The sequence below is a fragment of the Oryx dammah genome, unplaced genomic scaffold, assembly GCF_014754425.2.
Source record: "Oryx dammah isolate SB20612 unplaced genomic scaffold, SCBI_Odam_1.1 HiC_scaffold_1, whole genome shotgun sequence".
Classification (NCBI taxonomy): Eukaryota; Metazoa; Chordata; class Mammalia; order Artiodactyla; family Bovidae; genus Oryx; species Oryx dammah.
The window spans coordinates 41,246,704-41,258,871 of NW_024070185.1; the positions used below are offsets into that span (position 1 = coordinate 41,246,704).

General features: G+C 38.9%; 1 long non-coding RNA gene across 4 annotated transcripts in view; it reads left to right on the top strand.

Annotated features, from left to right (window-relative positions):
* Nucleotides 1-12,168, top strand: part of LOC120867297 — a 157,423-nt gene that overhangs the window by 33,743 nt on the left and 111,512 nt on the right. For 3 of the 4 annotated variants that reach the window (XR_005721856.1, XR_005721863.1, XR_005721866.1), the window contains exon 2: nt 10,773-10,911. This is a non-coding gene — a long non-coding RNA (uncharacterized LOC120867297). Of the gene's footprint in view, nt 1-6,804; nt 6,880-10,772; nt 10,912-12,168 lie in introns of those variants that run through there. The other variant, XR_005721852.1, reaches the window with a different exon arrangement.

Consider the following 12,168-nt stretch of genomic DNA (forward strand, 5'->3'; position numbering starts at 1 on the left):
TTGACCTTTTCTCTCCTGCCATATCCGGTTAACTTGTCCTCTCGCCTGGTGAGTTGTAGGAGCATATAAATGGGGAAATGGAAAATATTGATCAGCCCAGTATAAAGCCTGCCAAAATGTTCATCATCCCTTCTCACTTTCATCAAATACCAGGGAAATAATACAGTGTGTAATAGACTCCAACAGGCATCTGAATTCAGGTCTCACGCTGTAGTTTGTATTTACTGGGAGGAAATTTTTTTTTTATGTAGCATCTATGAAAAAGATAATGGTACTCAAGAACAACTCTCTTTAATTTACATGTACTATTTTTAGTGGTCTTTGGTCTTACATCCCCTGCGTGATTAAACTTGTGGTCCATGAGGAAGAATGATCGATTGACTTTTTCTCTGTGCTGTTCTACCATCTCTATTTAAGGTGGAGTTACAGTGTTGGAAGACCCTCATAACTGTCCCTTTTTCATGCTTTTTAAGAAAAATCAAATAACAGAAAACCTCAGCCAACACAAAATGAAACTTTCCTTATCCTTCTAGAGATTAGAATATGCTCAAGATTCAAATTACCAGCCAGACCTCTCAGTGAGCTTTTCTTCCTGGTAGCTGCAAAAATATTGGGTCCAAAAACACTGGGGAATCTGGCTGTCTGGATTCTAATGCTAGTTCCAGCATTTATTTCTCTGGGAGGACCAGAGAGAGATCATCTAACCCCTTTGAACTTCAGTTTTCTTATGTGTAAGATAGGAGTTGATGAAACAAGCCTATCTTTAAGATGTTGTAATAGCAGAAGTGGGTGAAAGGTGCTTAGCAAAGAGGCTGGCATAGTGTCAGCACTCAGGTGTCGCTGACTCATCTCTGCTACTGCTTCTTTACCTGCCCCCACCCCCACCTCCTACAGTGAGTGGTTCAAATCTCATTCTGTCATGGGGCTGCCTGGGATTAATCTTGGATCCCCATTCTTTCTGTGTCACCAGGGTTAAAACCTTCCACTTTCTATGGTTGTTTCTGTATCTGGGAATCATTGATAGTAGAGACAATGAGGATGACATACTCAACTTCAAGTTTTAATACAGTACCTGGAACATAATAAATGTTCACTCATTGTGATAATAACATGGTTATGAGTATTCTTTCAAGGATTGCAGTCTTAGATCCCTATGAAGTTCTAGGGTTCTGGCAGAGTTGAGATAGGGGTAAAGTATTTATGAAGGTTAAAAGAATCACCAGTGACTTTTCAGAGAAGACATGCTGTCTTGATTTGTTCATTGAAATTTAAGTGAGTCTCATGTGACCTCTAAGGTCCCTTTAGTTCTATTACAGTTTCTGTCTGCATTACCTTCACCCCCTAGAAGATGACAGAGAAATGGAGCTGCCTTAGGTCCCTTCATAGAAGCTGCTGTTGGGGTCTTGGGGATGAAGGATCTGCTTGTCCTGCCAGGCACAACCAGCGTTTTTTCCTGAATTTCCCCATACCCTCTCTCCTCTCCATCCAAAATGTAAGACAGACCCAAGGAGGGTCAACACTTGGGATGTTGTCAGCCAGCCTTGCCTTTACTATTTTGGAGCTAGTAGAAATTAACTCACAATGTGTGTGAAAGCAAAGATAGGACCTGGGTGGGCCCTGAAGAGCAGCTCAGCATGTAGTATACAGCAGGTGAAAAGTATCCATATCCAACCACCTATTTTATTTTATTTTTTTTCCAATCACCTATTTTATAGGTTTTTCTGAGTTCATTTATACTCAACTCCTTTGCTGGGCCTGCCTAGGTTGCAGTCTACAGCCCATTTTCTTTGGCCTTAACAAATGGAGACTGTAACCATACTGGCTTTTAGTTTGTCTCCTTTCGTGCACTATTGGCTGAACCTAATCCCAATAATATTCCTCTGTGTGTCTAGAGGTAACCATCCATGTGTTCCTTCCTCTAGCAAATTCAAGCCTCATTGCCTGAACAGTAGTCACATTGGACTCTCCCAAACTACTGGGAAAGAGCCCTCTTCCTTACCTATGGCTGCTAAACAAATAGCCAGTGGTCCTCACCCCTGAGTGCTAACAGCATGGCTAGATTCTCTTCCTCCCTCCCCAGCCAGTGTGGCAGCAGCCATCTTTCTCTGTAGCTTGGTGACTCAGACTGGACTCTTGTCTATACCCAACAGAGCTTGTGCACATTTTCTGAAGGTTTAAATTAGGGGCTTATGCAAGTCATTACCCTAAGTCATCAAAACAGCAATTAACTCAATAACCATGACATTGAGCCAGCTGTTTTTTTCTGGGGAATGTGAAATTGGAAACCAATGCTGCAGTGTGCTTGGCCCAGCCGTGAGTTTCCATGAAGCAAAACTAAATAAAGGAAGTGTAAATATTGTAAATATTTGAGTTCAGAGGGGCAGGGAACTACCTTTCTTTTCGGAGGAAAGGATCATGGGGACAAAATGAGAAGTACAGAATAAGAAGAGAAAGCGGAGTGTCCAGTTCTGCAGGAAGAAACACCTTTATAAATGAATATCCACAGCTTTCCTGTGTTGCTTAATCTATTATGGATTATCCTGTATATTTAACATATTCAAAAACATTTCTGGTTAAGTTTCTCCTAGGAGAATAACATCTTTGGCAACAATGTTTTAGAAAATTTGGGCTAATTTCATTATACCTACTGACTGCATGTAGTTATAGTCCTTTAAAATTATATTTTTGAAGATTAAATTATACTTTTCATGAAATAGAGCTAATTTTATGAAGAAGCTATGAAAGTTTTCTCTAAAAGGTATTTTGAATATTTCTCTACAGCTTATTTGATCTGATCGTTTAATGATGGAAACCTAAGTTTTACTTCAAACTAAAAGCCCTGTATGCAGTGAATATGGCAGTAATCAGATTTTTCCAGCCAGATGAAGGTCCCACAAATACTAAAACCAAAGACTTTGGAAAGAAATGTTTTTCATTTTTTTCTTGATTTTAAAATTAACATGTGTATATAGATTTGAGAAAATACATAAAACTATTAAAAATGATTATTATTGATATAATCCCATTATGAGACCATTGTTAACACTTTGGAAGTTTTTTCTTTGAAAACATTTTAACAAATGAGTCAGGTAATTCAATTGTATTCATTGTTGGAGACAGTTGATAATAACTAATGTTGCAGTGAACATTTTAGTATATTAATCTTTGATTCTTTGCCCATTTCTTTAGGATATATTCTTATAAAGGGAATCAATTTGTTTAGGCATCTAACTTATTGTTAAATTGCATGTCAGACAGATGATACTAATTTTCACTCATTAGTGTTTTTATATGTTCTGACTGTACCCTCAATGCCATTGAGTATTATTTTTAATCCAATTTTTCTCAACTCTGGCTTTTACTTTGGAATCAATGCAAGAGTTTTAAATAACAAACAAACATAAAACAGGCTGCACCTGAGCTCTACCCTAAGCCAATGAAATCAGAATTTCTGGGGAGTTGGAGGACCAGTGCGAATATAAGTTTAAAACCTCCTCAATGCATCTAGTTGATAGAAAGGGTTCATAACCACTTTGCTAATGAGCAAATGAAAAATGCTTCAAAGCTCTCTGCTATCACAGCACATTAGGATCTAAGTGGTATATGTTTGCCTCATTAGTTTGAAAAACATACTGTGAAATTGGAGTCTGGCCAAAATATTCTGCCCCAAGTGGACCTGCACATACTTGGGGGAAAAAATGAGGTCATCTCTGCACCAAAATAGTTCCCCCTATTCCTTCCATCTTACCAATTAGTTTTTAGAAAACTTTTGCAGGGCTTTTTCTCCTTTTTCCTATTTCATCTCTAAACTTTATCTCTGAGGCTGCTTCAGAAGTAGTGCATGTTAATTGTTCTGCCTTTCTAACCACTATTAATTTGTTTGCCAACTATGTCATTTATTTTGGCATTTTCTGCACCAGGTCACACATTGTCCTTATCTTGGGGTAACCATCATTTCCCCATCTTATTTGTGATTTGGTAGATAAAAATACGGAAGAAGACTATATGTGATAGAAATACTCCAGAAGGCCTGAACTAAAGAAGACTGTACATAACTTGGTAGAATTACTGCAGAAGGCCTGTGCGTAGTTTGACCTGTTAGGTTTTATGATGCTCCAGGCATGTCTGGGCCCTTTCAGTTGTTAGTCTAGGGAAACTATTGACGCTCATCCTGTTAGGGTAAGCTGGTGTGAGAGAGTCTGCTCTTTGGTGAAATGTTTTCCCGTGTGTGAGAAGTACAGAAGGGAATATTTCCTCCTCGCTTCTAATGATGTTACCTGAAAATCTGATGCCAGATGATTACCTTATGTCCTTAAAGGCTTTTATTTCCTCATTTCTGTCTTGCCTCTGGCCCCACAACTTGCTCTTTCTCTGGAAGAAGGAGAAGTCCCTCCCCCACATCCCAATACTTACTTTTTCATACTCTTTCACAGCCAAGAGTGACCGTAGGACATAGTTTTGTCTGATGACACATAAACAAGATTCTGCTGGCAGCTTTGGAGAAGAGTTGCACTTTCCAAATAAAAGTGTAGTGATCCTGAAACCCCTTTCCCTTACTTCTAGCCTTGAATTCAGATATGATGCCTAGATTTTGAAGGCCATTTTGCAACCATGAGGTAAGAGACCCAAGAGAAAGACTAAGAGAATAGCCAACATGGCCCTGCTATCTTTTAGCTGGTGTACTGACACTAACCATTGCCTGCATCCAGACTTTTGCTGAGGGTTAAACATGCTCTTAGTTGAGTCGATGTTAGATGGATTTTCTGTTACTCTCAGATGAGAGCTTTCCTGATTCACCCAAATGATACTTTCCTAGTATCACATTTAGCCATTGATTGTAGCTTGTTATTTCCTATTTTTTTCTCTATAAGAGCTGAATTTTCAAGTCCAAGACCATTCCTAAACAGAGCAAGGCCGAGCTAGCTTGTTATCTCCCTTTTATTCTCTTCTTCCTTGAGCAGTGGTCAGGTTGGGGTCAGTTCTTGGGCCAAGAACTGGGGAAAGTCACTGCTTCTTATTATCTGTCTCTGATTATGTTCCTGCCTGTACTGGTATGTCAGTTTACTTTAGTCTAAAGCTATTTAGGCTGAATTCAAATAGAAAAAAAAAGAGAAGTTATTGTCTATACCAACTTCTCCACACTTTTGCCTTTGATTTTGGGCCCACAGACATATATTAATAATAATGGTTATTTGCTTCCTTTTTTATTTTCTTTCTTGTGAATTTCTGGGGTTTTTGATTTTGGTTTTACAATTCTGGTAAGGTGGGGAGGCTGATCTCTAAGCAGCCTATTGGTACCTCTTGGTCTAAATATCATCTATAATATTCTAATTCAACACAATTTTTCTCATCCTTAACAATGGAAACAGTTTTGGTAATGAATGTAATTTGAGGTTACATCTATTTGTTCTCTGCCGCCAAATGTTATGCCAGTGCCTTAATTGGTTTTGTTAGAGTGAGCTTGAAGCCGTGGATATATAAAGCAATTAAAATGTTTTGGCATTTTTCATCAGTCACTGAAGCATCATAAATTTTTGATTGCCTGTGTGATGAACATATTTACTAAGCGCAAGTAGCTATGATTTATGTGTTCAGCTAGAGGATGGCAAAGAAAATGCAAATATGTTTGAGGTTAAAGAGAAATGTATCAACTGTCCAATCATTGCTACAATAGCTAAGTGTTGAATCAAGAGGGAAAATAAAGGTAAATTTTACCTTTTCCTCTATATAATCATCACTAGCATTACTTATTCAAATTTTTAGCTAAGCAACTTTTAGAATGGTTTTGCATTGTTTTCTAGCGTTCACTATTTGTTTCTATTAAATATGTAGGAATTTATGGAACTGGTCAGTATTTTGCCACTATACTTGTCATCTGCAGTCTGTGGAAGTATCATACAAAAACATGTATCTACAATCCTGTGCTTGAACTAAAATGCTGAAACAGTGACCTGGTTTATTTGTAACCAAGAATCAAGTTCATCTTCTTTTTTCAGATGTGACATGTACCAAAGCGTGAAAACAGCTGTGACAAAGATCTCTCTTTGGAGCCTAAATCATATCACTTGCTCACTGGAGCGTCCTCTTTACATAGACTGTCACTGTGATTCTAGCTCCATCTCACTGGAACAGAGTAGATCATGGGAAGAATCGAGCCTATGTAGGATGTTACTTCCTAGCAGAGTGCCCAGGAAAAGGGTGCCAAGGAAAACCCAGGCAGGTCCTCTGTGGATGGACTCGTGACATCATGTAGTGACCTTTCTCAGACTTTGACCAATAAGAATCTTTACTCTTTACTCATTCACTTTCAGCTTCCTTTGTGGTGCAAACTTCACCCTGACATCTTGATTTTAAGTATAGAAAAGGAATTTCTGTGATATACCCTGTAGCTCAGGCTCATTGGCACATTCTATGCATGTTTCAGGTGAGAGCTAAGTCAGTTTGCCGTGAGACCAGAATGTGAGCAGATGAGAATATGTCCTTTTCTTGATTCTTCACATCCTTCTAGAAATGTGCTGAATCCTTCTTATCCCTCCAACATGGAACCAGAGAAATCAGATTTTATTCTAGGAACCAGCTGCCAAACTTTGAAGTCCTCCAGCCTCAGGCTGGATGGTAGTGAGAGTGAAGGGCAAAGGGGCAACTGACAATACTGAAGTCGTCCCTGACTCTGCGCCATATTCTTAGGAAGTGGACAGACAAGTGCCAGTTACCCTCCTTCTTTTCAGACAGAGGAACTGATAAGAGAATGAAACCCCTCAGCTTCTGGGCCTCTTATTTAGACACCACCTTGTGTTCTCATTCAGGCTCCCGACCTTTGCCCTACTCTTTTGGCTCATCCCGAGGGAAACTGGCCATACTCCATCACCTGGTTGGCCTGTGAGTTGTCCCCTCTGTTTCCCACCTCTTGCCAAGTCTCTCCTTTTTAATTATCAGCACAGACAACCCCCATGTAGTAAGACTCCATACAATCCTCACAGGCCTCAAGCGATGAGGGTGAAAACTAAAAAAATATCTCTGCTGTGGAAGCTAATTGTGTATTTTTAATTAATTGCTCCAATTAGTCCCACTTTTTTCAGTTATGTTAATCTATAACAATGTCAGCTGGGATGCTTCTGGAAGTGCAAATTGCTGTAATGGTCAGGTGCCCGTCAATTAAAACTCTTACTATGTGCAATTAGCTTCTCTTGGCATTTTTATGGCAACCCTGAGGAGTATGAGAGGCAGCATGGATGCAGCTTACCACGCCTAGAGCGAATGGCATCAATATATTTCCATCCTATAATTTTGATGGCTTACATATTTTATTGTAGAGAAAAGTCAGTGATCAAAGATGGCATGATTAATGATGAAATAATTATAAAGACTTAGTCTGGCCCCTTTGTTTATTAAATTCTGGAATGCAAAACTTGACAAATAATAAAAGCAGTGGATGGTGTATGGTTAAGGTTTGGAGGCAAATGGCTTTCAAAGGTTTCCACTAAGCACTTTGAAAGTGTATTTAACATATTATTGATATGACTGTTTGTGATTAGCATATGTATTTGGTCTTTACAGTCAGGCTTCTTCAGGATCACAAACAAGAAAGAAGAGGATAGACTGGTTTCAATTACACACTTTGGCTTCATAGAACTTTTTTATCTCAAATATTTGGGATTCTCCTTCTGTAGCCTAAAATTTTACTGTACAATATAGTTTGCTCTCCAATAGAGCTAAGCACAGCCTGACAGTTATTACATGATTATTTAATAATTAGAGTTCTTTCAACCATAACCTGCTTTTTAAACATATTATGAACTATGATAAACATACAGAAAACTATACTAACCATAAAAATATATAGTTCAGTGATTAATCATGGAGTAAATATCTGTGTAAGCACATCAAAGTCAAGAAGTAAACTATCAACAGCAGCCCTTAGGGCCTCCTCTTGTCTCTTCCCAGTCATTCCTTTTTCCTCTCAAAAGGCGCCTATACTACATGTGTGCTCTGTCATGTCTGACTCTTTGCAACCCCATGGACTGTGGCCCTCCAGGCTCCTCTGCCCATGGGATTTTCCAGACAAGAATCCTGGAGTGGGTTGCCATTTCCTTCTCCAGGGGCTCTTCCTAACCTGGGGATTGAACATGTCTTCTGCATGGTGGATTCTTTACCAAATGCGCCACCTGGGAAGCACCAAAAGGCACCTACCTTGAAGAAATTTCAGTTGGTATTCATTTTCATGTTTGGAGAAGATGGTTGTTGGTCTCACTGCTTCTTTAAAAGCAGTTTTCTTTGTACCCTGAAAGTGGACGTGTTAGTTGCTCAGCCCTGTCCAACTCTTTGCAACCCCATGCACTACAACCGACCAGGCTCCTCTGTTCATAGAATTCTCCAGGCAAGAATACTGGAGTGGGTTGCCATTCCCTTCTCCAGTGGATCTTCCTGATCCATGGATTGAACTGGGTCTCCTACATGAGCCACCTACACTAACTGCATTTAAAATATCTCTTTGTTTTTGGTTTTCAGCAGTTTTACTGTGGTTTGGCTAGTAAAGCCTACGTGAGGACTTCTATACCCTATTTGGAGTTTGTAGGACTTCTTGAATCCTCAATTTATTGTTTTTCATCATTTGGGAAAATTCTTAGCCACTGTTTCTTAATATGTTTTTTTTTGACTCATTTATTGCTTTCCTTTCTCTCTAGGATTCCAGAAGTATATTAGAGAGTCTCAATATTTTCCTACCCTATTTGAAAAATATTTTCCAACTTTTTGCCTCTTTATGTTAAGTATTTTTCTTATGTCACTAGTTTTAGTTCATTAAGTCTGATTTCAGTTATGTATAAATTGCTCTAAACTGAGCCATTGAGGTCTTCACTTTATTGTATTTTTCATTTCTAGAATTTCTACTTAATTGTTCTTCAGTTTGAAATGTCCTTTAAAAGTAAATGCTATTCTCTGCTGAATTCACAATCTGGCCTTTTATTTCCTTGAAAGAGTAAATATAGTTTTGTCTTTCTGCTTTCAGTATTTCATTGCTGTTCATGACTTACCAAACTTTGATGAATGTCAGAAAGATAATGTGATGTTTCCCTTGACAGTGGTGTTCAGTGTGTTCCTGATGTGGTGATGACAAAAGAGCCAACTAGGATTCTCTTTGGATTGATTCATAGACTTTTTTCTTTTCATCATGGAAAAAAAAATCACAATATATACTGTAAAGTGGAGGAAAATATATGAGAACCCACAAAAATCCATCACCCAATTTCAACAGTTATCATCACTTAGCAACTATAGTTATCTTAAAATTCATGCCTGATAAGTCTAATATCTGGATCTACTGTGAGTCTCTTTCCATCATCTGTTGGCTCTATGTTTCTTATTCTTATTTTCTTGCTGTTATTTTATTGGGTTTCAGAAGCTGTATTGAAAAATTATGTGTAGAAATAACTTGATGTGTAAGATAAGTTCTTTCTTTGGGGAAGACTTATGTTTTCTTCTACTACATGCCTGGCAGCTCTTAAATTTGAAATCATCTTAATCCAATTTTGGGGATGAAGATGATTCAAAGCTCAGCTGAAATGGCTGTAAGAGCCAGGCTCCTTCTGGTTTACTCTGTTAGGGTGACTTAGACTCTCTTGGGCTTGCTTGGTGGCTCAGATGGTAAAGAATCCACCTGCAGTGCAGGAGACCTGGGTTCAACCTCTGGGTCAGGAAGATCCCCTGGAATAGGAAATGGCTATCCACGTCAGTATTTTTGCCTGGAGAATTCCATAGACAGAGGAGCCTGGCAGGCTACAGTCTATGAGGTGAAAAGTGTTGGACATGACTGAGCAACTAACACTTTTGTTTTAGACTCTCTTACCAAGCCTAAGACTACAACATTTGTGATTTTATCTCCATGAAGCTGCGGAACAGTACTGCATAGCCCTTTGGCTGCCTCTTCCTGAGTCAGTAAATTCTATCAGAGGGAAAATCCAAACACTGGATCGTTACTATCTTGCTCAGTATCCAGTGCTTTCAAGCAGAATATGTATATGTATTGTGTGTATGTACATTAGTTATCCTCAGAAAGAAGACTGGTCCAAATCTCCTGATCTCCCATTGCTAAAAGCAAGACTACTCTATACACATCTTAACCTTTCATCCTGTAGTCTTTATGCTAATCATTTTAAAAGGGAAACTCAAGTTGTAATAAATGATGATTGCTTATGGATTGATTTCTGTATCTACCATAAGAATTTGTTAATCATTGTTTCTTTAAGCTGTTTGTTTACTCTCTGATTCTTTTCTCATTCTGGTTTGTGTCACAGATACACTCTCTTTTACTCTTTGGCTCCTAAGTAGGTGCACCCAAAGAAGGCATGGTAGAAAATTGGGGGGTGAGAGTAAGACAGAGAAGTCAGTTTTCTTACCTCTCTTTTTGCTTCCTTTGGTGTCTCTGGCAGTAGCTGGGTCTCCTGCATGGTTCCAGCTCTTACTGAAAGGCTCTGGCTTCTGGGCTGTGTAACACCTCCTCCCATCATTTGCACCTCCCCCGCCTCTTCCCCTCTCACCCCCTCCCCCTGGCCCCAACAGTGATAGGACTTCCAACTGTTGCTGACTTGTGGGCTGCCTTACAGTTTTTTGGCTTTTCAACCCTTCTACCACTGTGTAATCAGTGATACCACTAAATTTACCTCTAAATTCCATATAGTAATACCTGCTACTTTTAAGACCTAGTGCTGTTACTTTATCTGTCTATAGGGTTTTGTTACAGTATGAAATATGTAATATGCAGTCCTTATCCTCAGGGAAGGAACAAAAGACAGGGAACAATGACATACATATGAAGAAATGACAGATGAACATGGATTAAATACCAACCTTGATGATTTACACAAGGCCAAAGCAACTCAAGGAAAAGTGAGACCCCTGAAATCTTTCATGGAGGTAAGTCAGATTGACCAGCTCTCCAGGTGGAGCTGAAATAAGAAATCTCTGGGAAACAAAATTCTTGTTCAAAATCTGCATGGAAAAGAAGCATTTGAAATTATTTTCCATTCAAATTAATGACATATATGAGTAGCTTGGTGATTCTTCTTTATGCTTTGAAGAATCTTTAAACTCTGAAAAGCTGATGCGATGGTGTTTTCAATCTCACTTTACACATTTGCTGTAACTTCAAGTTCATAAACTTGAGCTTCACTGAAAATTACCCTGTCATTCATTGCAAACAAGCTCTGTCATTTCAGATGCTACCAACAGACAGCTGATTGAAAACTGAGGGATGAATGACAGTCAAAGAACTTTTGAGTAAATGCTACATAGTTTTCCAGTGAATAAGGGTTCATGATGGGTGCGTGATGAAATGCTCTTTCTAAGCCAGAATGTCATTGTAATTGTGGGTGGATTGAGGCATTGAAAATAAGCTGGGATCTAGACGGTGTAGTGTGAAACCAATTCTTTGGATTTGGATTGTTACTCTGGAGCTAATTTTTATTGTGTTGCCAGGCTGTGGTCAAGCCCAGTGCTGGGGGATGCACATGCCTCTTGTTTGGTTTATATGGTTGCTGTATAGTCTGGGAAAAGAGCTTTGAAGCTTTGAATTTGGAGTCAGATCTAAGTTGGGGACCCATCTTTGATCCTGCTTGACTATTTGATCTTGGGAAAGCATTTAACTTCTTGAGTTCTGCCTTCCTTATCTACAAATTATTAAGAGTAATGAAATCTCACAGGAGACTGCTATAATAATTTAGGTGACACTGCTTAGGAAACTTACAAATGTAGCTGTTTCTTGCACAGACATTTAAGCTGCCCCACTGTGTCTAAGCTACTGTGCTTGGCCAAGTTAGAAAATTTGCTGGAGGAGAGATGGTAGGCACTTAATGGCACTTCCACATAGGGCCCTGTGCTTATAACACAGGCAAGGGAGAATCACCTAATTTTCTTTCTTGCTTTTTCATTTTTAATTTTTCAATTGCCACTCCTAAAATCCTAGCCCCTGGCTTAGAAAATATTTGCATTCATGGTACATAGTACCCACTTGACGCACCTGGCTCTGCATCCAAGGTAGAAGTTGAAATAAGTCAATGTTCTTCTTTATTTACTGTGTAACTAAGCTCTATTTCCTTTCCTCTCTTATATCCAGGAGTCATCATAATATATACACAGCATAAAATGTACATGAAATAACAAGTCATTACTTGC